The sequence below is a fragment of the Phocoena sinus genome, chromosome 1 (genome assembly GCF_008692025.1).
Source record: "Phocoena sinus isolate mPhoSin1 chromosome 1, mPhoSin1.pri, whole genome shotgun sequence".
Lineage (NCBI taxonomy): Eukaryota > Metazoa > Chordata > Mammalia > Artiodactyla > Phocoenidae > Phocoena > Phocoena sinus.
Genome location: NC_045763.1, coordinates 134981138 through 135005394, shown reverse-complemented (window position 1 = coordinate 135005394; position 24257 = coordinate 134981138). Strand labels below are relative to the sequence as shown.

Genomic DNA, 24257 nt, shown 5'->3' with positions numbered 1-24257 from the left:
GATGTCTATTTTTCATAGTTTAATTTTTTGATTAGAAAAATATTTTATGAATATAGAAACATAATTGGTACTTGGACAAAGCAATTCCCTTTATAATGGACCCATGAAGGCGAGAATAGCCCGTTAACTACACTATTCATACAGTATATGTCACGTTAACTTTTGAGTTGACAATTACTGAAGATTTTTCAACATTGTGCATCAAGTCATCTATCAAAAGCAGACAGTGATAGAATTCTAAGCATATTGAAAAAAAGGGTGGATTGACAAGTGAAATGGAATTACGTGAATACTAGCAGAAATTTGGTGGAAAATTGGAATTTTTCCAACATTCCACACAGTTGTTTAATAGTAAAGAAGCTTCTGACAAATAATACACAAGACAGAGAAAGACACAGTATGACATCACTTATATGTAGAATCTAAAAAACTACAACAAACTAGTGAATATAACAAAAAAGAAGCAGACTCACAGATATAGAGAACAAACTAGTGGTTACCAGTAGGGAGAAGGAAGTGGGGAGGGGCAAGGTAGGGGTAGAGGATTAAGAGGTACAAACTACTATGTATAAAATAAATAAGCTACAAGGATATACTGTACAACATGGAATATAGCCAATATTCTATAACTATAAATGGAGTATAATCTTTTAAAATTGCAAATCATTGTATTGTATACCTATAACTTATATAATACTGTATAGCAACTATAGTTCAATTTAAAAAAAGAAGTAAGGAAATAAAATAATGTATTAGGAAAAAAATAATATATTAGGAAAAAAAAATAATGTATTAGGGAAAAAAACAATACATGAAAGCTGCACAAACCAGTTTACAATTAAAAGTTGAAATATAAAGATAGATTTAAAAACTTAAATTACCACAATGAGATTTCACTACACACCCATCAGAATGACTAAAATAAGAAGTACCGTAGTGACAATATCAACTGCTGGCCAAGATGTACAGAAACTGAATCACTCATACATTGCTGGTGGAGAACATTTTGGTAGTTTCTTACAAAGCTAAACATGCAACTACCACATGACCCAGCAACTGCACTCTTGGGCAATTATCCCAGAGAATAAAAACTTATGTTTTAACTTTACAGAAAAACCTGTATATGAGTATTCATAGCAGCTTTATTCATAATAGCTTCAAACTGGAAACAACCCAGATGTCCGTCAGTGGGTAAATGGTTAAATTAACTATGGTACATCCATACCTTGGAATACAACCCAGCATAAGAAGGAACAACTTATTAATATATGCAAAAATTTGGATGGATCTCAAGGGAATTAGGCTGAGTCAAAAAAGCCAGTCCCAAAAGGTTACATAGGTTATGATTCATTTATATATCATTCTTAAAACAACAAAAATATAGCAATAGAGAACAGGTTGCCAGCGGTTAGGGCTGGGGGGTGGAGGAAGGAGCAAGAAGAAGATGTGGGGGGTTAGATGTCAGGGGCAACACAAGAGATAGTGATTGACAAACAACCTCCACATGTGATAAAATAGCAAAGAACTCACACACACACACACACACACACACACACACACACACACACGATGAAGGAAACATGAATAAGATCTGGGGATTAGACCAATGTCAATATCCTGACTCTGATATTGTACCATAGTTTTGCAAGATATTACCATTGGGGAGAACTGGGCAAAGAGCTCATGGTATCTACCTGTATTATTTGTTACCACAGCATGTGCAAATACCTCAAAATAAAATGTTCAATTAAATTTTTAAAATTAAATGCAATCTGGTATTCTCACAATAGGCATCTGTTAACCTTATTGTAGACAGAAAGAATTCAGATGTGCCGCTATAGAAAGACCAGTGGAGAGGCGCCACAGCCTGGAAAAAGTTCAAAGTGGAGGACAAAAGCAGAGGCTGGAGTTATTCCTGCGTGTGTGTGTGTGTGTGTGTGTGTGTATGTCAAGGGAAGGTATCAGCAGAGGTTATTTTTGGGGTTCCAGGGCAGGGTGAAGAGGGAGCTCTTAGAAATAGGGATCTGCTGCATGCCAGTGAGGAAGCTTCCAGAGGCAAAGGAGGGGGACAGATGGCAGCTCCCAATGGGGCCCAAGTTCCAACCATGAGTTGTTTTGTTTCTGCGGTATGCGGGCCTCTCACTGTTGTGGCCTCTCCCGTTGCAGAGCACAGCCTCTGGACGCACAGGCTCAGCGGCCATGGCTCACGGGCCCAGCCGCTCCGCGGCATGTGGGATCTTCCTGGACTGGGGCACGAACCCGTGTCTCCTGCATTGGCAGGCGGACTCTCAACCATTGCACCACCAGGGAAGCCCCAACCATGAGTTTTCTAACTTCAGTAATTCAAACATACACCATTAGATAGAGCTAAAATTACTCCAGCTGCTGGAACCCAACCTTTTCTCTGTGTGTGTGAGTGTGTGTGTGTGTGTGTGTGTGTGTGATGGATTCAAACCACAGTGGATTATCTTTGGGTGGCTGTGTATTAGTCACCACAGCTTCAATTGTGTTTCTGTTTGGTTACCAAACTGCAATTCCACTGATACCCTCTCCATGAGTGTATTCTCTGTGAGCAACATGAAAAGGAGCTCAGGTTGAATTGCAAACTTGTCCTGAAGTTATAATTATAATATGACCTTCTTTATTCAGGCCTCAATTAACTCAGCTTTAGGATAATCCACAGCGAAGAAAGAGTTGAAAAAGAAAGAAAAGAAATGGGGTGAGTCAAGGCAGGCACTGGAGTCTGTTTTCTTAGACCTTGGGTGAGCTCAGCGGAACCTTAAGACCTGGCTTACTCTGGGCCTCACCCCATCCCAGAGCCAGATGTGAGTGGAAGGGACTGATAATAACCTACTGACTGGTTAGAGTGGGGCTAGGAATCTAGGAGATTAGTGAGAAAAACAAAATAAACTTAGTACTTAGCATTCTGTTCAAGATTGCAAACTTCAATACTGATTTTTTAATAGCATTTCACAACCTGTACCTTACTGGTTCTTTATTCCCACTTCAGAAAGCAAGCAGGTTCTACAGCATATGTTTCTTAATAGCTCTAGTTCTGATTATCTGTCATCTTGGTTCATTTGCTGTCCTTCAAGCACTCATTGTTATCCTGTGTTTAAAAAACATTTGATGTACTTTATTTAGATATCTTAATAAATCTCTATCAGGAATCTTCAGGTTGAACAGTGAGGTTTGTATTTTTCACTCTCCTGATGGCCCACCAGAGTAAAATAGATGGCTTGGGGTAAATATGGCAAAAAGATGAGTTTTGGCACCAGACAGATCTGCACTTGCCAATTCTGTGACCTCATCAAGTTATTTAACTTCTCTGAATCTGTACGGCAAAACAGTTAAAAGTACAGGCTTTAGGAAGATGTGGGACATATATACAATAGAATGTTACTCAGCCATTAAAAAGAATGAAATAATGCCATTTGCAGCAACACTGATGGACATAGAGATTGTCATACTGAGTGAAGTAAGTCAGACAGAGAAAGACAAATATCGTATGATATTGCTTATATGTGGAATCTAAAAAAAATTATAGAAATGAACTTATTTACAATACAGAAACAGACTCACAGACTTAGAGAACGAACTTATGGTTTCCGGGGGAAGGGTGCGGGCAAGGGATAGTTAGCAAGTTTGGGACTGACATGTACACACTGCTATATTTAAAATGGATAACCAACAATGACCTATTGTATAGCACAGGGAACTTTGCTCAATATTATGTAACTACCTAAATGGGAAGAGAATTTGAAAAGAATAGATACATGTATATGTATAACTGAATCACTTTGCTGTACACCAGAAACTAACACAACATTGTTAATAAACTATGATCCAATATAAAATGAAAAGTTAAAAAAATTTTTTTAAAAACCAGAAAAAGTATGATATGCACCAAGGGGAGAGAAATTTTGTGAACTTTGTATATTTCACCCAGAAAAGAACAGCAATGCATTGTTATTATATCAATGGGATTCAATTATATAAAATAAAATGTGCTCTATAAACATTAAAAAAAAGTACAGGCTTTAGGATCAGACCACCTGATTTGAATCCTAGCACCACTACATACTGCCCGGGTGTCCTTGAATAAATTGCTGAACTTCTTTAAACCTTAGTTTCTTTACCTGTCGAATACATGTCACAGCTAGTTTCCCTCCTTCTTTGGTAATAAACTCTTGGTTTTTAGCTGCACACATGGCCTTCTAAATAGAGACCATATTTTTCAACCTCCCATGTAGCTGGGTGTGGCTATGTGACTACCTTCTAAAATATCATGTGCAATTTCTGGGAAGCATACTTAAAGGAAGGGCGTGTGCTCTTCTTCACCTCTTCCTTCTTCTTGTCTCCTGGAATGCAGATATGACTGCTGGAGCTAAGGAGTTTTCTTAGACCATGAAAATGAGGGCCAATGGAGGGTTGTCTGGAACCAGGTCCCAGAGGTCCATGGGGCCCAATCCTGGGCTATGAAAAGAGCTCAGCACTGCCAGCTCTGACCTGGAGCACCATGCCAAGCTTCCCCCCTAGTCAGCTGGAGGACCTGGAGCCCACCAAGGCAGAGCACAAATGCAGAGAAAGTCCTCGCCATAATAACGGCATGGAAAGAAGAAAGAAGAGTATCAGATGGCAGAGGAAAGATTTCAGTTGACCCGATTCTCTACACAGAAAATGCTGAAGGCAATCCCCCACCAAAAGAAAACAAAACAAAACTCAGGAAACTCAGTTCAATTGCAGGGTACAAACCTCATCGATACTACAGAAATCGGTTGCCATTCTGTACACTCACAACAAACTATCCGAATGAGAAAGGAAGAAGACAACCCCATGGACAATGACGGTAACAACACAAAGAAAATACCTAGGAGTCCATCTAACCCACGACCTACAAGACCCGAAACTCAGAAAATGGGATGAGAGACATATCGATGAAAGAAAATGAAGACAACACACACCCAACATGGAAAGATAGGTGATGCTCATAGGTCAGAAGAGTCCGTCTTGTGCAAATGATTCCATGCCCCTGAGGCAATCCATAGAGTGGATGCCATTCCTCTCAAAATACCCACAGACTTTCTCAGACAAGTATAACCAAGAATTCCGAAATGTGTCTGGAAACACAAAAGAACCTAGAGAGTGTCCATATGCTCTTCAGAAAGAAGTGCAGATTTCAGACGTCCCATGCTGCCTGATTTCCAACTAGACTGCAAACCTACCATCATTAATACAGCATGGTATTGGCACACAAGACATCCACATAGATCCAAGGAAGAGAACAGAGAGCCCAGAGAGAAAGCCACGCTTGTGTGGTCAATTCGTCTCTGACAAAGGAGGTGAGAAGGTCCCATGGGTACAAGATAGCTTGTGCAATGAATGGTGCTGGGGAAACTGGACTGCTCCATGCACAAGCATCACACTGGATTCCTTTCTCGTACCACCTACAACAAGAACCTGACACTAAATCGACTACTGCAACGTAAAACTTAAAGCCAGGCCAGGCCTAGAAGAAACCCATAGGCAGTACGTTCTTGGACCTCAGTCTAAGAAACATGTCTGTGGATCGGTCTCCTTGGGCAAGGGAAACAGAAGCACAATAAAGCCAGTTGGGGCTCCAGGCGATGGAAAAGGGTTTTCGATGGCACAGGCAAAGTATCTGCACAACGAAAAGGCAGTGGAGCGAATGTGAGAGAACACTGATTTGCAAACGATGTAACTGAGGTGGGGGATCATCTGGAAAACAGACCGAGAAATTGCACAATGCAAGCCTTCAAGACACAAAAACCCTAACCCAAAGCTTAACCCTAACAATGTATGTGTGTTTACATATGTGCACCTGTAGGTATGCTATACATAATATACCTAGATTATATATAGTTTAAAAAAAAGAAAAGAAAAGAAAATGAGGGCCATATTCTAGGGCTGGCAGAGTTGAAAGCTGAAAGAAGTTGCTGTCCCTGAATAGTTTGAACTTATTTTTAAATTTTAATGCGAGAGAATACAACCTGTGTATTTAAGCCACTGTTAACTCAGGTTTTTTGTCACATGTATATGAACCTAATCCTAACTGCTGTAATAAGGATCAAAATAGCTACCAAGGAACATGAATGAAAAAGGACCTTCAAAAACTCTTTCCTCCATTAAAAACAATGAGAAAACTTGCCAAAATGGTCAGAATCAACTCTTTCCAAAACTCTGAAAATTAACAAAAGGTGTTTTGGTTAGCCTATTTATTCAATCCATAGGTATTTATTCAAGAAAAACCACTGGATCTCAGTAAGAACAGCAAACTTTGTGACATTTTAACATGACCCCTAGGGCTTCCCTGGTGGTGCAGTGGTTGAGAGTCTGCCTGCCGGTTCAGGGGACGTGGGTTCGTGCCCCGGTCCGGGAAGATCCCACATGCCGCGGAGCGGCTGGGCCCGTGAGCCATAGCCGCTGAGCCTGCGCGTCCGGAGCCTGCACTCCGCAGCGGGAGAGGCCATGGCAGTGAGAGGCCCGCGTACCGCAAAAAAGAAAACAAACCATATAACATGACCCCTCTCCAGCTCCATGGTGACCTTGAAAACCAAAAGCTTCCAATCGTGGTGAAAACTAGAAACCTGCCAGCCACTGGAGTGGGCAAAACAGGATTGAAGCACCTTTAAAACCTCATTCCCAGAGAATGGTCATTATTTGAGTTGTCTGGTGATTTTCTGAAAAACCCCACTGGCAAGGCTATCTCTATTTGACCTACCTTGGAGCTCACTCAGTGTGAAAAGCCTTTTACTCTGATATGTTTGTTGACAACAATTAGAGGTAATTATTTAACTTTACGGCTACCTAAAGCAATGGGTAACAGTGGGCCAAACAATAAGCTAAGCAAAAAGTTTAAAAGGAAAAACTGTGGAATGAAATGTTTATAGGAGCTTTGAAAAACCCTGACACATTCTCAGGAATCTACAAGGTCATGTGCATATGTTGGGCTGTGCACAGGTTCAGCAAATACCTGAGAAGGCCCTAAAGTCTCACCTCTGGCTGACCTTGAAGCTCTGAAAAAGGAGGAAGTAAAGGCGAAGACAGAGTTGTCAACTGCCTGGCTTAGTATTGAAGGTGTGCTTCAACATTCACACAGAGTCCTCAGCAAAGACTGGGAGACTTATTAGTTCTAGGCATTTAAAGAAATCTCTGTGCAATCATTAGCTGACCACTAAGCCAATTAAGCAGAGACTTCAGTGGCCAACTTAACAAAGAAAACAGACTTAGTTCAGAAAAGCCACTAAACAAACAAACAACACCAAATAGCAGCAGCAAAACAAACCTGGGAAGGGTGGAAAATCTGATTTCCAGAGTTGTCACATTATATTATTTAAAATATCTAGTGTTCAACAAAATATTACCAGACAAGTAAATAAGCAAGGAAGTACAGTCCATACACAGGAAAAAGCAATCAATAGAAACTGTCTCTGAAGAAGTCCAGATATTGGATTTACTAGATGAAGACCTTAAATCAGTTATTTTAAATATATTCAAAGAACTAAAAGAAGTCATGTCTAAAGAACTAAAGTATAAGAATTATATATCACCAAAAGAACTAAAGTATAAGAATTATGTATCACCAGATACAGAATATTAATAAAGAGATAGAAATTTCATAAACATACATACATACATACAAAGAACCAAATAGAAATTCTGATGTTGAAATGGAAAATTCACTAGGGGAGCTCAAAAGACAATGTGAGCAGGCAAAAGAAGGTATTAGCAATCTTGAAGATAGGTCAATTGCAATTATCCAGTCTCAGGAACAGAAAGAAAAAGAATGAAGAAAAATGGATAGAACCTCAAAGACATGTGTGGGACACCATTAAGTGTACCAACATATGCATAATTGGAGTTTCAGAAGGAAAAGAGAAAGGGCAAAAGAACCTTTGAAGAAATAATGGCTAAAAACATCCCAAATTTGATGAAAAACATCAATCTACCCATTCAAGATGCTCAGCAAACTCCAAGTAATATAAACTCAAAATACCCACACCTGGACACATCAAAATCAAACTGTCAAAAGCCAAGGCAAAAAGAGAATCTTGAAAACAGCAAGAGAGAATTGACTCATCATATACAAAAGATCTTCAATGAAATTAACACTTACTTCAGTTAAAAGGCAGATATTGGCAGAATGGATAAAAATAAACCAACATGATACAGCTATATGCTTTCTATAAGAGACAAATTTTAGACACATATAAGTTGAAAGTAAAACAATGGAAAGGATATACCATGTAAACAGTAACCAAAAGAGAGCTGGAGTAACTATACTGATATCAGATAAAACATTACACAAATTAATTACACTATTTTTTTTTTTTTTTTTTTTTTGCTGTACATGGGCCTCTCACTGTTGTGGCCTCTCCTGTTGTGGAGCACAGGCTCCAGACGCGCAGGCTCAGCGGCCATGGCTCACGGGACCAGCCGCTCTGCAGCATGTGGGATCTTCCCAGACCGGGGCATGAACCCGTGTCCCCTAGCATTGGCAGGTGGACTCTCAACCACTGCGCCACCAGGGAAGCCCTAATTACACTATGTTATACTAATATGTGACAAAATTGTTGCTAGAGAAAAAGAAGAAAATTTTATAATAATAAAAGGGTTAATCTATAAAAAGATAAAACAATTACAAACGTATATGTACTTATCAACAGAGTCCCAAAGTACATGAAGCAAAAAAGACAGAATTGAAAGGAGAAGTAGATAATTCAACAATAATAGTTGGAAACTTCAAAACCTCACTTTCAATAATAAATATAAAAATGAGACAGAAGATCAACGAAATAGCAGAAGACTTGAACAGCAGTATAAACCAACTAGACTTAACAGATATTTGTAGAATGCTCTATACAACAACAGCAAAATACACATTCTTCTAAAGTGCACATGGATCTTTCTCTAGGATAGCCCACATGTTTGGCTATAAATAACTCTCAGTAATATCAAAAGGGTTAAAATCATACAGAGTAAATTCTTCAACCACAATGGAATGAAATTATAAACCAGTAGCAGAAGGGAATTTGGGAAATTCACAAATATGTAGAAATTACACAACATATTCCTAAATAACCAATGGATCAAAAGAAAAAATAAAAAGAGAGAGAGAGAGAGAAGGAAAGAAAGAAAGAAAAGAAAAAACAAGGGAAATTAGAATAAAGATTCTGATATGAATGTAAATGAAAACACAACATACTAAATCTTATGGGCTACAACGAAGAACATTCACAGAAGGAAATTTGTAACTAAATATTTTAAAAGAAGAAAGATCCCAAATCAATACATAATCTTCCACCTTAAGAAACTTGAAAAACAACAAATGAAACCCAACACAAGCAGAAGGAAGAAAGCAATAAAGATGAAAGTGAAAATAAATAAAATATAGAGAAGAAAAAATTAACAAAACAAAAAGTTGGTTTTTTGAAAAGATTAAAAAATTGACAAACCTTTACCTACACTGATCAGGAAATAAGAGAGAAAGCTCAAATTATTAAAATCAGGGATGACAGGGATTACACTGACCTTACAGAAATTAAATAAAAATAAGGGAATACTATGAACAGTTGTATTCTAACAAATTAGATAACCTAGATGAATGGACAAATTCCTAGAAAGATACTATCAAAACTGACTCAAGAAGAAACAGAAAATCTGACTAGACCTATGACAGGAGGTTGAATTGGTAATTAAATATCCCCCCCCAACACACACACACACACACACACACACACACACACACACACACACACAAGCCCTGAACCACATGGCTTCACTGGTGAATTTTACCAAAAGTTTATAGAAAAGTCAACACCAGTCCTTCACAAACTCTTCCAAAATACAGAAGAGACAGGAACACTTCCTAACTCTTTCTATGAGGACAGTAGTACCTTGATACCAAAACCAGACAAAGACATCACAGGAAAAAAACCAAACAAACAGGAAACTGAATCCAGCAATATATTAAAAGATTATATTAAATTATGTTTTATTATATTAAATGACATAGTAAATGTAAAAGGCAAGCATATAGTAAGCACTCCAGCAATGTTCATTTCTTTTCTGCTTTCCCATGAATGAGTGTAAAAGAATCACCACTGTTCATCAATCTGGTTTCCCTCTTCTATGTATAATAATCCTCATTATTTGTGAGTTGCATATTTGCAAACTCACCTACTTACTAAAATTTATTTGTAATCCACAAATCAATACTCATGTTGCTTTCATGCTCATTCATGGGCATGAGGAGAGTGGTAAAACATCTGAGTTGGCTGACACACATGTTCCCAGCTGAGGTAAAACAAGCTTTCTTGTTTCAGTTCTTATACTATAAACATGTATCCTTTGGGGGGGGGCGTTATTTAGTGACTTTTTTCCCCGCATTTTTGTGCTTTTTTTGGTGATTTCACTGTTTAAATGATTCCCAAGTATAATGCTGAAGTGCTGTCTAGTGTTCTAAGGACATGAAGGCTGTGATATGCCTTATGGAGAAAACACATTGTATTAGATAAGCTTCACTCAGGCATGAGTTATAGCGCTGTTGGCCATGAGTTAATGTTAATGAATCAACAATATATATTAAGTAAGGTGTCTTTAAATAGGTACTCTCATAAAATAACATTATTATTGATCAGTTGATTAAAATGTTGTATCCAGAGGCTCACAGGAACTTAACCTTGTATTTCCCCTAGGAGCAATGGTTTAATATTTTCTACTTGCAATGACTTTATAGAACATTCCACCAAGAGACTATTCCCCCATACCTTGAATCTGGGCTGGCCTTGTTACTGGCCTTGCTTGACCAATAGAATGTGGCGGAAGTGTTGTGCAAGTTCTGGAGCCTGGGTTCAAGAGACCTGGCAGCTTTTGCCTTTGTCCTCATGGACCACTGTCCTGAGACTAACATGTAAGGAAGTCAGCTGAGTCTACTGGAGGATGAGAAGCCACATGAAGACCTGAGGCACCCCAGCCAACAGCCAGCACGAAATGCCAGACATGTGAATGAGGACATCTAGGACTTTTCAGCCCAGCCGATCTAACCAAGTACAGCTGCACAAGTAAGCTCAGGCAAAACCAGCAAAGAAGTTGCCTATTCAACTCACAGAATCCCAAGAAATTATAAACGGTGTTATTGAAATCATAAGTTTGCAGTGGGTTTTTTGTTTTGTTTTGTTTTGTTTTTTACAGGAGCCAGTATCTGATACACCTGCCTGCTCAGAGTTCAGTGTGGCTATGGGACTTGCTTTTGCAAATTAAATATGACGCATGCCACCTCCATTTATTTGCTCTTCCTTGCTTTTTCTCTGCTGTGGCAATCAGGAAAACATGCATTGATAAGGAAGAGCCTTAAGATCGAATGGAACACTGAGTCAACATGTGAGGATAGTTGCTCTGGATAGCTGTTCAGACCTCAGATATGGTGTGAGCCATAAATAAACTTTTGTTGCATAAATCCTAAGATGTGAGGGCTGTTTGTTACTATAGCATATCTAGCCTATCCTGACCAACACAGTTGAGATAGCCAGACTGGAGATTTAAACAGACATTTTCTATAAAAGGTATTTTTCCCACCCGCCCAAGAATTTCTAGACCCATTTAGAAAAAAAGGAATTTAGGCTGATAGTTCAATGCAAAGTTGGTTCTCTAGGATTAATTACAAATATTAATCAGTCTCTTTGAATCCATTCATTCCACATACATCTGTTGGCATCCTTACTGGTTAATTGTACAAAAGACATTCCTGAGCCACCCTGGCGCTAATGTAATAGCTCTTTGGAGAACAAAAAGGTGATCCTGAACCAGGTCAGTAGATACAGCATGCAGAGGAGAACAGAACACCGGTCAGCTGACCTTGCTGTCTTTGCTGAGCTGTGTCCCATTATCATAGTCAAGTTCACCTTACAGCTCAACTAGCTTGCAACAATTTTCTCATGTGTCAAATGAAATGAGAAGTAAAATGTGCCCTGAAATCTAAATGGCTGATAAAAACCATGGTCCTTAAAAATAGATACAGTCATTTAAGACCTGGTTACCTTCCCTGTCTTTGATACGTTAATATACTACATAGGAATATATGTGAATATGGATAAATATTTGCATCTTTATTTAAAAAAAATACACAGCAAAACCTCTAGTTATCTCTATAGGTGGAGCCCTGCATAGGGGCAGACACTAGTTAGGTTTGCAAGTTGTAGCACTGCCATGGTCTGAATGTGCCCCCCGAAATTCATATGTTAAATCCTAAAGCCCAGTGTGATGGTATTAGAAGGTGGGGCCTTTGGGAGGTGATTCAGTTGGAAGGTCAAAGCCCTCATAATGGGATTAGTGCCCTTTTAATAAAAGAGGCCCCAGAGAGATAACCTAGCCCCTTCTGCCATGTGAGGATATAAAGAGAAATCTGACCTGGAGGAGGGTCCTCACCCGACCATGCTGGCACCCTGATCTCAGGCTTCCAGCCTCCAGAACTGTGAGAAATAAATTTCTATTGTTTATATGCCACCCAGTCGGTGGTATTTTGTCATAGCAGCTGAGTGGATTGAGACAAGCAGTTGGTGGGTTTCTACACAAAACACCCTTAGCCTAACAAGGTGGGGCTGTGTTAACAAGAAAGGAAGAGCCTCACTGCTGAGAAAGTTAGACATGGGCTTATCTCTGGCTATCACACTGTAAAGACAGAAGATGGACTTACATGTGAGATAGGAGAGGGCTGAGGACATTCAACAGTGCTTGACAAATTTTGGATACACATGGACTAACAATGAATGCCAGTATTCCACGTTGTGGTTAATGTCTATGGCTGCTTCAGATTGGGGTCCGTTAACATTGCAATTTACACCACTGGAAGGGCCACGTGTTTCTGAATTTCCTTATAATTTGTTTCACCAAGTGGAAAGTGTTCACTATCTTTGCTGCAGAACAATAGCAGCACCTTCCTATGGCTATAGTCCTAGCCTCTGTACTAGGGCAATTCATTTTCCCAAACTGCTTGGCCCACGGTTTCCACTGATTCTGGCCAGAGCCTTCTTCCTTTGCCAGCTACCCCTTTCCCTACAGTTCTGGATGTTGTCAGCCAAAGTTTAGGACACTGGCAAGGATTCAGCTTGAGCCAAACCAGAAGAAATGGATTTGAATTTGAGCTAAAAGAGGAATGATTTGGAATAGGCATAAAGGAAGAATTCTTGATAAACACTTATCTTCAGATTTGGAAACGGATGCCCTGATGAGTTAGGCCAGCCACAGACCCCCTCTTCTGTGATGAAATCCTCCATGTGTGACCTGCTTGTGACTAAGTACATTTGGGCTGCCCCTGCTTCCCTTCATGCCCAACCAGTCCCATCCCACTTCTGCCACTCCTCCCCCCCCCCCCCCATTAACTCCAAAAGCACCAACTAGTAACAAAAATCTGACTGAAGCTTTCATGGAGAAGCAAAGAAGGGTACATGCACACCACGCAGCCACAGTCCATCCCCTTTAGCATCTCTGCCCCCTCTCTGAAGTTCCTCTCCCAACCTCTTTTTCTACCTCTCCAGCCCATGCTCACTCCACTTCCATCCCCCAGATTCCCTCTCAGAATGCCACCACCTTGCACAGTCCCCTGAGAAAAACAAACCAGCAGAACCACGTTCAGCATAATAAAAGATCTGGAGGTCCCCCATCTGGCCATCAAGCCTCTGGGGATGGAGGTGGAGGGTAAGCCTCAGACTCCCACGAGGGGAGCCCCAAAACATGAGGTTGAGTTCAGGGTGACCCTAGGCCTTTCTTCAGCTCTGAACTCTGGGGCAGGTCATGGCACCCCGAGGCTCCCTCAACCAGCTAGGAAACATTGGTTCAGGCCTCCCCTGAGCTCAAGGGAGGAGGTTGGCCGTGTGGTCTTGGGGTGGTCTCTAGTGACCACACGGTTCTGCAACTGACTCTCTTGGTGAATCAAAGAAATCACGTTACCAAGAACACAAGCACCTGCTAGAAGCCAGGACGCTTTCCCTGGAGACAGAAGTTCTTGTGAAAATCAAGAATAAAGGGAAGAGGGACAGGTGAACATGATGGCAGCAATATTCAACAGAAAATACTAGGAACTAAAAGACACAGTTTCTCATTTGATCTGACCTCAGACTGGCTGTTTGGGACCTTGGGAAAAATCACTCGGGTTTTTTTTTATCCTCCACTGTAAAAATGGAGGTGCCCTTCCTACCTCATAGGGGTCATTGGGAGGCTAAAATGAGACAACGCGAAGGAAAAGGTGTTGAGCGAGAAAAGGCTTAGCAGTGAAACAAACAAGCTAACCTGCATTTCTTTTGAGCCCGAATATAGAGACTCCGGGATACAGTCAGACCCGCTTTTCCCATGCAAGTTGTTATGGTTCCCGACTTGTTAGTACTTGTGCAGAGCTTACTCATTGTTTGAAAAGAAAGCTCCTTTTATTGTGAAATTGTGCAATCGTTGCTCTAGCAAACCATTATAGCTAAAAGAGTAGGATCGCTCATATGAATGTCAGAATTCTCCCTCATAAAGTGCCAAGGCGAGGTTGTTTCAAGGGATAGATGAGCTTGAAGGAGCAAACGGGGTTGGGGCCAGAATTGAAGAGATTCTTGCTAGAAACGCAGCTGGAACCAAGCCCAGGAAGGCCAGAGAAAAGCCAGAGTGTCTCAAGAGGGATGGTAGGTGGGGCTGCAGGAAGAGAGGGGAGTGCTAACAAGAGCCCGTTGCCTTCGAGAGCACACCAGAGTTTTCAAAATGCTTATGCATCTGTTATTTCACTCACTTCTCTAAAGGACCTTGTGTTGTATGCATTATGCTGACCCTAATGAAATTGCCATACCAGCTCAGAGAGGTTAAGTGGCTTTCACAAGGTCACACAGTAAGTAGTAGAGCATGGCAAAGAAATGAGGTGAGGTAGTCTGGGACATGAGGACATTTGAATCTTTTTCCCCCACTTCTCCAGGACTCTCCTTTCCACTGTCATATGTTGCTAAAGGCAGATGCCAGTCTCAAGAGAGGAGTAAGTTGTAAATGTCACTTGGAGGTCTAGTAGGGCCAAAGTTTCAGTGGAAAGACAAACAAACAAACAAACAAGAAGCCTAACTTTTTTTTTTCTTTAATCCCTAACTCCTTGTTTATCACCGAACCAAACTCAGTTTATGTGTCTCGCAGGTCTGCTCGCCCACCTGTCCTCTGGCTTCAGCAGCTACCGCTAATAACCTTGGGTGAACACTGGGCTTCTGCATGTTTTTAACTTGTCTGACACCAAGCCCAATCTGAATGAATGAAGCGTGGGGTCCGGGGTCCAGCTTCCCCGATGACTGCTTACGGGAGACAGGTAACACAGTCAGAACTGCGGAGGAATTAACATGCCATGGAGAGAATCTTGTGACCAGAGAAAGACAGGAGATGGGAAGGAGCCCGCAGATAAAGTCCTTTTTCTTCCTCCTCCTACTCTGAGCTGTGGACGGATCCCCTTGGCCTGTCTGGAAGACATCCTGCGCGACCAAGCTCAAGGCTGCATCATTACATTTCCTTCCTTTCCCCTCACCCTGGATGCCTTGATATTGCGCCTCCCAATTAAGCCTCAACACAAACTTTGCCACGATACTTTTCTCTAGGAAGTTGAGGTAATCCCTCTGACCCTAACCCCCATTTCCTACCTCGTCTGTGGAAGGATCCCATTATCTCCGTGAAGTCTTTGGACTAAAGGCACAGGGCGGCTTCCCTTGGTGAAGTCTAGATCCAGGGTAGGATCAGCAGCATTTACGAAGTTGCCATTCTGGGCGGAAGCCTGAACCAGGTGCTCTGGATGAACACAAAGCCAGCTGGAGGCAACTTCTCAGGTGAGGCTCCCTGGGTAAAATGGTTCTCTAAGGCCCACAGGGACCACCCACAAATAACAGCCCTCATTAACACAAATGAGACAGCTCTGTAAGAAAAGAGGGGCTTCGTGCTGCAGAGCAACTAAGCCCGTGCGCCACAGCTACTGAGCCTGCAAGCCACAGCTACTGAGCCTGCACTCTAGAGCCCGTGAGCCACAGCTACGGAGCCTGCAAGCCACAACTACTGAGCCCACGAGCCACAACTACTGAGCCCGTGTGCCACAACTACTGAAGCCTGCACGCCTAGAGCCGGTCCTCTGCAACAAGAGGAGCCACCGCAATGAGAAGCCCATGCACCGCCATGAAGAGTAGCCCCTGCTCGCCACAACTAGAGAAAGCCCACACACGGCAGCAAAAATGCGACGCAGCCAAAAAATAAATAAATTTTAAAAAAGAAAAAAAGGAAAGAAAAGAGGAGCTTCAAGTTAGAATCTCTAACACTAGGGAGCCATTTATATCCAGAAATGATCCATGTCTATAAAATGAGATTAATGCTCCCGCCACTTAAATAGTGAATAGATGAAGAAGAAAAATAACCTTGACACTTGTATGTGACAATCCATTATGTACATAAAAAAAAAAAGTCCCAGGATCACGATCCCCATGTAGGCAAGGCATTTTTAAAGCCCCCAGCAGAGGGTTCTGGAAATGTCAGGTGCCGTTGTTATCCCCAAGTGGGTTTGGGACATAAAAGAAAACACTTTGGGATCAGCCATGGTTTCCACGCTCTGTCCTCCTCCAGGAATCTGTCACACTTCGCATTTGGTAACTTTACCCAACAGGGCCATGCAGAGGCCGAGTTTGAGGCCAGGGCACAGCTGTAACCTGAGCCTTCCCAGGGAGTGGCCCTGGCTTGTCCCCAGGGAGAGAGCTGCTGTCAGGAGAGCAGAGCCAGCTGGAGCCAGAAGGAGGTGACACAGCCCAGGCCCCCTCCCTACACATCCTGCTGGAAAAGTGGGCTCCGGCCTGGATGCAGACCAGGGAGCGACGGACCCCACTCCCTCCCGGCTTCCTTTCCTCTACCTCCACACTGTGTGCCTGGTGTCCGTCTCCTTCCCTTCCTCTCTGCTGAGGGTCTCAGGCATCTCTCCTGTACAATGTAAGCTCCACACTGACCTCCTGACCTCCAGCTTTGCTCCCCTCTCAGCCAGGTCTGACAGTCAATGCATCAGAATCATGGGGGTGGAGGTGAGGGTGGGACACATGCAGGAGTTTAAAATGCAGATTCTCAGGCCCTGCCCTGACCTAGTGAATGACACTATCCAGGTAGGGTCCGGGAGTCTGTATTTTTAACAAGTGCTCCAGAAGATTCTGCTGCAGGCTAAATCATCCTGTCCTTGGCTGCCAGTCTAATCTTATTTAAACACAGATCTGCTCCTTGCACCCACTTGGTATAGGCACTTGAAGTGGGGGAATGGGAAGAGGGTGGGTGTGTCTAGAAATGCCAGGTGAACTGGTGGGATTGGCCCACCTGCAGTCTCCTTTTGTGAGGGACCGAGGTGCTGCCTGGCCTGGGAAAGAGCTCCTCTTAAGAGAGGCGGCAAGACAACCTTGACTGTGTGAGGAGTGCAAGCCTCAGTGAAGGTTGAGGAAAAGTTGGTGTTTGACACCGAATCGATGCCTGGCCCTGACCTAGGGAGAGAGGGAGCTGTAAGTAGAAGCTGGGAAGACCATTGCACTAAACTTTAACACACACACACACACACACACACACACACACACACACACACACAGCAGCAGCAGCAGCAGCAGCATTTTTTAGAGGCCCCTTTGGGAGGGCATTTCTCCCACTTCTCCAAAGGGTGACCCTAGCCCCGTAGGATATCATGTGGCCGATGATGCCCGGCTGGAGAACATGAGGACTGCTTGAATGGGAGCAACGCCTGTGAAGGGACACCAGACGTCCTGCTTTAGAACGAAGGTTTCCTCCCCTCCCACATATAACCTCTACCTCCCATTTAGATTCATCAACCTCTTCCCGAAGCAGGTTAAGTCATTCCAAACTTAACCTCTACCCGCTGCACGGGGTTAGGCTGCAACTTCTGTGGCTGGTCAGACAACTGGTGATTGAGGAACTTAAACCCTTACCAGAAAAACGGAGAGCAGGAGGTCGAGGCAAGAGAGAAGCTACTAGATCCTTTGTAAACACTTCGCACTCACTACAATAAAATAACAGGATGTCACATAGAATAATGACAATATTTGTGATATTTTTGCTCATCTTTATTAATTTCCATTAGAATTTGCAGAAAAATGTCAGGACCTTCTATATTTTAAGGGAAATCTTTGTGAATTAATTTTGCTTTACCCCCTGTGCTATACACACTAACGCACTGCCCTTGTTTGTTTTCTTGTTTCTTGGTTTAAATATCATCCTGTTTTTTGGGGGTTTTTTTGCGGTACGCGGGCCTCTCACTGTTGGGAGAGCACAGGCTCCGGACGCACAGGCTCAGCGGCCATGGCTCACGGGCCCAGCCGCTCCACGGCACGTGGGATCTTCCCGGACCGGGGTACGAACCCGCATCCCCTGCATCAGCAGGCGGACTCTCAACTACTGGGCCCCCAGGGAAGCCCCCATCCTGTTTTTTTTTAACCCAGAATTGTGAGCTATTAGCTGTGGGACTGTTCACAGGTCTCCCAGCTGCAGCGTCACCTGGGGAAATGAATAACTTGGATGTTTGGACAGAAAACACACAGTTGTCTTCTTGCCAGGATCACAGAGTCCTCACTGCCTGAGATCTGGGCCAAAGTTCACGCATCTCTGCTTCACTCCTCCTGGATCCCACCCACGTTCAAGGCCAAGGTCGATCTCCCCCTCTTTTTTTCCTCCACTCCTTACTGGCCATCTGCTTTCCGTCTCTAACCTCTGTGTGTTTGTTAGAACTCCTTCAGCTAAAAGCTCTGGAATCAAAGGAAGAGCTGGAGGAACCCGGGGAAGCCCTGGGACCTCAGGGAAGGCAGGTGTGGCCTTGACGCTGCCCTCTCTCAGCCCCTTATCACTTTCTCTGGCTCCTTCAAGTGGCAGAAGTTGTGGCTCAACACCAAAGAGAGGAGGGAGAGCCTGACCTTCTACCTTCCACAGAAACATCCTATGGATGGGCTTCAGGCCCCCAGCAGGGGCACAGACCCACTCCTGCACTCACCTCTGGGGAAGAAGAGGGATGCTATGACTGGTCACTCTCTTCACTCACCTCCTTACTCTCATCTGCCTATAACCCAGGCTCCACGGAATATTTGGAAATGGAAATCGATCTTATCACCTCCCTACTTAAGATCCTCCAATCACTTCCCATTCCACTTAGAAGAGAATCCAGGAGTTTGGTCCTGGCCTAGAAGAACACAGGATCTGTGACGTCTCCACCTTCATCTCCGACTTTCTCCCCTCCTACAGTTCAGCTACACTGGCACCTTCTTGCTCATCCTCAGATACAACAAACTCCTACCTGCCCCAGGGCCCTGGTACTTGCTCTGTCTGGAGTGCTCTCCCCCTGGAGCCTCCCATGGCTGGCTCCTTCCCTGCTAACATGTCACGACCCCAGAGAGGCCTTCCCTAATCACGTGTGTTCCTCCACCACCCTCAATCCCCTTACCTTGCTTTATTTTCATCACAGCACAGATTGCCATCTGCATCTCTCACAATTATTTATCTACTTGTTTACAGCTGTCTCCTCTGACCAGAACATCCGCTTTAGAGGCCAGGGACCTGTTTTCCTTGTTCATGGGTGTGACCCAGCCCAGCACCTGGCACATAACTAGTGTTCAACAAACGCTTACTGTAAACAATGAATCCAGACCTGGAGGTGATGAGGCGGCTTAGGAAGGCTGGGCCATGGAATTGGCACACCCACTGGCCGGCACCTGGATCCAGGAGATAAGCGGGCCTAAGGCTTCGACAGGTGAGCAGTGTTTCCTGGTGAAAGTGGGGTGTCAGCCACCAAGAGTGGGTGCTCTCCTCTGCCACCTTTTCCAAACTCTTCGTCCCCTTCCAGTTTCCATCTCATTCCCATTCTCTGCTTTTCTCAGATTCTGTCTCATTCAAACCTGCTTTCTTACCTTTTTGATTTTATAATGCCTATTAACTAGATTTGAATATGCCAATGCTTTATTTACAATTGAGAAAGCAGCTAGATGTTAACCTGCCTTCCAATGCACAGAGAGTTTCCTTAGCTGTTGTCAAACGTTGGAAACACTTTTCTTTCTGGTTTTTAGGAGCCTAGTACAGTTACTACTTAGATGAATTTGCCATAAAAAAATCTTATAAAATGATACAACATAATGACATTCCTTTGTTAAGCAGCTCTCAAACCATGTAAAATGAGAGGGTCAAAGGAAAAGAAGCCGACCCTTGGTTACGTAAACAATTTTCTTTTGCGTTTGAATTCATGTTTGTCTGCAATATTACAAACTTCACAAAATTTCCCTTCCACAGTACCAGATTCTTAATTAAGTGAATACCACTGCTGCAATTTTCTGATAAATAAAATGATCATTTCCACATGAATTAGAAATGCCAACTTGTTAATAGCTTCCCTGAGGTTTTGTTACAAAATCAGCACTGTTTTTGTCATCGTTCAGGCATAATACATACCATGTTCCAGTCTGGAAATGAGAATGTTCTTCAAGCAGTCGATTCCCAAGTGTGGACTGGATATTCCATCAGACAGTTTTCCCCTCATTCGTATTATAATCTATGACAATAGTTAATTGGTTAGAAAAAGATCTCATGTTGTTTTACTATAGTGAAACGTACCCAATTCAGATCAGTTGGAAGATGAAGCTGATCTGAGCTTATTAAAATTACAAAATTTACAACGTTAAAAAAATACTAGATAGCAAACTTCCTAAAGGCAGAGAGAGCTGATTGTACCTGTCTTTGTATACCTAGTGTTTAGCTGGCTAACTTGGGCACGGCCCTTGGCCTCCCAGTACCTCAATCTCCTCATCTGTAAAATAGCCATAATACTAGTACACAACATTTCATAAGCTTGTTGTGAGGGCTAAATGCTAGGAAAGCACTCAACCAAGGACCTAGTATGTAGTAAACACCTAGAAGAGATTACCTATTGTTGTTAGGCTTAAAAGGACTCAATCATTACTGCTTGATGGGGATGAAATGCAACTTGCTACCTTTCAACAACTTGAAAGGCTCCCCAAGTCCTTCCACGAGATCCCTTTCAGCTCGGTGCTTTGTGACCACCTAGAGGGGTGGGATAGGGAGGGTGGGAGGGAGGGAGACGCAAGAGGGAAGAGATATGGGAACATATGTATATGTATAACTGATTCACTTTGTTATAAAGCAGAAACTAACAAACCATTGTAAAGCAATTATACTCCAATAAAGATGTAAAAAAAAAATAATAAAAGCCCTAGTACCCTTTAAAAAAAAAAAGAATGGATGACCCATTTATAGTTCACAGCACCGTTTGCATACCAACAATTACTGTGCTCAAGTCCTTTAAAGAGCTGATTTCTTAATTAAACTTGACATTCCCCTTGCACTCCTGTTTGTCCGCTGAATTTTCTTAGTAAATCTTTTAAGTGGGGTAGAAGAAAGTGTCAGTCTAGCCTCACCATGTACATTTATCCATATTTTAGGTTAGTGGCATCTAAAAGAGGGAAGTTATGCTATATTTTAAATCAAAAGATCAACACACAGAACCATTGCTACAAATGATACACATTTGTTTTTGAGATGGAGCCTTGGTATATTCTCAGTTCCATGTCAGTCACCTTTCTCTCCCAACCACCTCCTTTGCCTTAAACTCCCTTATTTAACATTATTTCCATCTTGGAACAGAGTCTTCGAATTCGTTATGGGGAACTGCAGTTTCCACTTTGTTTTTTTTATAACTTATTATTTAGAAAGTCCCCTAGTTTTGTTTTTAAGCTTAACTAGGCATTTTACTATTTTGATGACTCGTTTCTTAGCACCAGTTAGGTGACAGCAATAGCATGGGGAGAATTAAACAGAACCTTCAGGGACTGAGCTAGCCAGGACATGCCCAGGCTGCCTCAGATATGTGTGGAGCCTAGAAGAAGAGATCCAACGGAAGCCTGCAGCCCTGTTGCCGAAAGACCTCTCCGTGCCCCTCCCACTGCAAGCCAGGCAACCTCTGCCCATAAAGTGCCTCTACCTCATTGCCTTTTTTTTTTTTTACATCTTTATTAGGGTATAATGGCTTTACAATGGTGTGTTAGTTTCTGCTTTATAACAAAGTGAGTCAGTTATACATATACATATGTTCCCATATCTCTTCTGTCTTGCGTCTCCCTCCCTCACACCCTCTCTATCCCACCCCTCTAGGTGGTCACAAAGCACCGAGCTGATCTCCCTGTGCTATGCGGCTGCTTCCCACTAGCTATCTATTTTACGTTTGGTAGTGTATATATGTCCATGCCACTCTCTCACTTTGTCACAGCTTACCCTTCCCCCTCCCCATATCCTTAAGTCCATTCTCTAGTAGGTCTGTGTCCTTATTCCTGTCTCACCCCTAGGTTCTTCATAACGTTTTTTTTTTTCTTAAATTCCATATATATGTGTTAGCATATGGTATTTGTCTTTCTCCTTCTGACTTACTTCACTCTGTATGACAGACTCTAGGTCCACCTCATTACAAATAGCTCAATTTCGTTCCTTTTTATGGCTGAGTAATATTCCATTGTATATATGTGTCGCATCTTCTTTATCCATTCATCTGATGATGGACACCTAGGTTGTTTCCATCTCCTGGCTATTGTAAATAGAGCTGCAATGAACATTTTGGTACATGACTCTTTTTGAATTATGGTTTTCTCAGGGTATATGCCCAGTAGTGGGATTGCTGGGTCGTATGGTAATTCTATTTGTAGTTTTTTAAGGAACCTCCATACTGTTCTCCATAGTGGCTGTACCAATTCACATTCTCATCAGCAGTGCAAGAGGGTTCCCTTTTCTCCACACCCTCTCCAGCATTTATTGTTCCTAGATTTTTTGATGATGGCCATTCTGACTGGTGTGAGATGATATCTCATTGTAGTTTTGATTTGCATTTCTCTAATGATTAATGATGTTGTGCATTCTTTCATGTGTTTGTTGGCAGTCTGTATATCTTCTTTGGGGAAATGTCTATTTAGGTCTTCTGCCCATTTTTGGATTGGGTTGTTTGTTTTTTTTCTTATTGAGCTGCATGAGCTGCTTGTCAATTTTGGAGATTAATGCTTTGTCAGTTGCTTCATTTGCAAATATTTTCTCCCATTCTGAGGCTTGTCTTTTGGTCTTGTTTATGGTTTCCTTTGCTGTGCAGATGCTTTGAAGTTTCATTAGGTCCCATTTGTTTATTTTTGTTTTTATTTCCATTTCTCGAGGTGGGTCAAAAAGGATCTTGCTGTGATTTATGTCATAGAGTGTTCTGCCTATGTTTTCCTCTAAGAGTTTGATAGTTTCTGGCCTTACATTTAGGTCTTTAATCCATTTTGAGCTTATTTTTGTGTATGGTGTTAGGGAGTGATCTAATCTCATACTTTTACATGTACCTGTCCAGTTCTCCCAGCACCACTTATTGAAGAGGCTGTCCTTTCTCCACTGTACTCCTTTATCAAAGATAAGGTGACCATATGTGTGTGGGTTTATCTCTGGGCTTTCTATCCTGTTCCATTGATCTATCTTTCTGTTTTTGTGGCAGTACCATAGTGTCTTGATTACTGTAACTTTATAGTATAGTCTGAAGTCAGGGAGCCTGATTCCTCCAGCTCCACTTTTTGTTCTCAAGATTGCTTTGGCTATTCGGGGTCTTTTGTGTTTCCATACAAATTGTGAAATTTTTTGTTCTAGTTCTGTGAAAAATGCCAGTGGTAGTTTGATAGGGATTGCATTGAATCTGTAGATTGCTTTGGGTAGTAGAGTCATTTTCACAATGTTGATTCTTCCAATCCAAGAACATGGCATATCTCTCCATCTATTTGTATCATCTCTAATTTCTTTCATCAGCGTCTTATAATTTTCTGTATATAGGTCTTTTGTCTCCTTAGGTAGGTTTATTTCTAGATATTTTATTCTTTTTGTTGCAGTGGTAAATGGGAGTGTTTTCTTGATTTCACTTTCAGATTTTTCATCATTAGTGTATGGGAATGCCAGAGATTTCTGTGCATTAGTTTTGTATCCTGCTACTTTGCCAAATTCATTGATTAGCTCTAGCAGTTTTCTGGTAGCATCTTTAGGATTCTCTGTGTATAGTATCATGTCATCTGCAAACAGTGACAGCTTTACTTCTTCTTTTCCGATTTGGATTCCTTTTATTTCCTTTTCTTCTCTGATTGCTAAGTTCCTCAGAGCAACACAAGGCTTGAAAGTCCAGTTCAGACATAGAATTTTTGGCCTCCTTGGAATTCGGT

The 24257-nt window shown here is 42.1% G+C and overlaps 1 protein-coding gene across 2 annotated transcripts in view; it reads right to left on the bottom strand.

Moving 5' to 3' along the window:
- RALGPS2 (Ral GEF with PH domain and SH3 binding motif 2) overlaps positions 1 to 24257 on the bottom strand; it is a 312954-nt gene that overhangs the window by 286136 nt on the left and 2561 nt on the right. The window contains exons 2-4 of one of the 2 annotated variants that reach the window (XM_032631376.1): positions 20476 to 20575; positions 19682 to 19797; positions 17976 to 18046 (exon numbers count right to left, since the gene is read on the bottom strand). The gene's annotated coding sequence lies outside the window, so the exon portion shown is untranslated. The remainder of the gene's footprint in view (positions 1 to 17975; positions 18047 to 19681; positions 19798 to 20475; positions 20576 to 24257) is intronic. The other variant, XM_032631382.1, reaches the window with a different exon arrangement.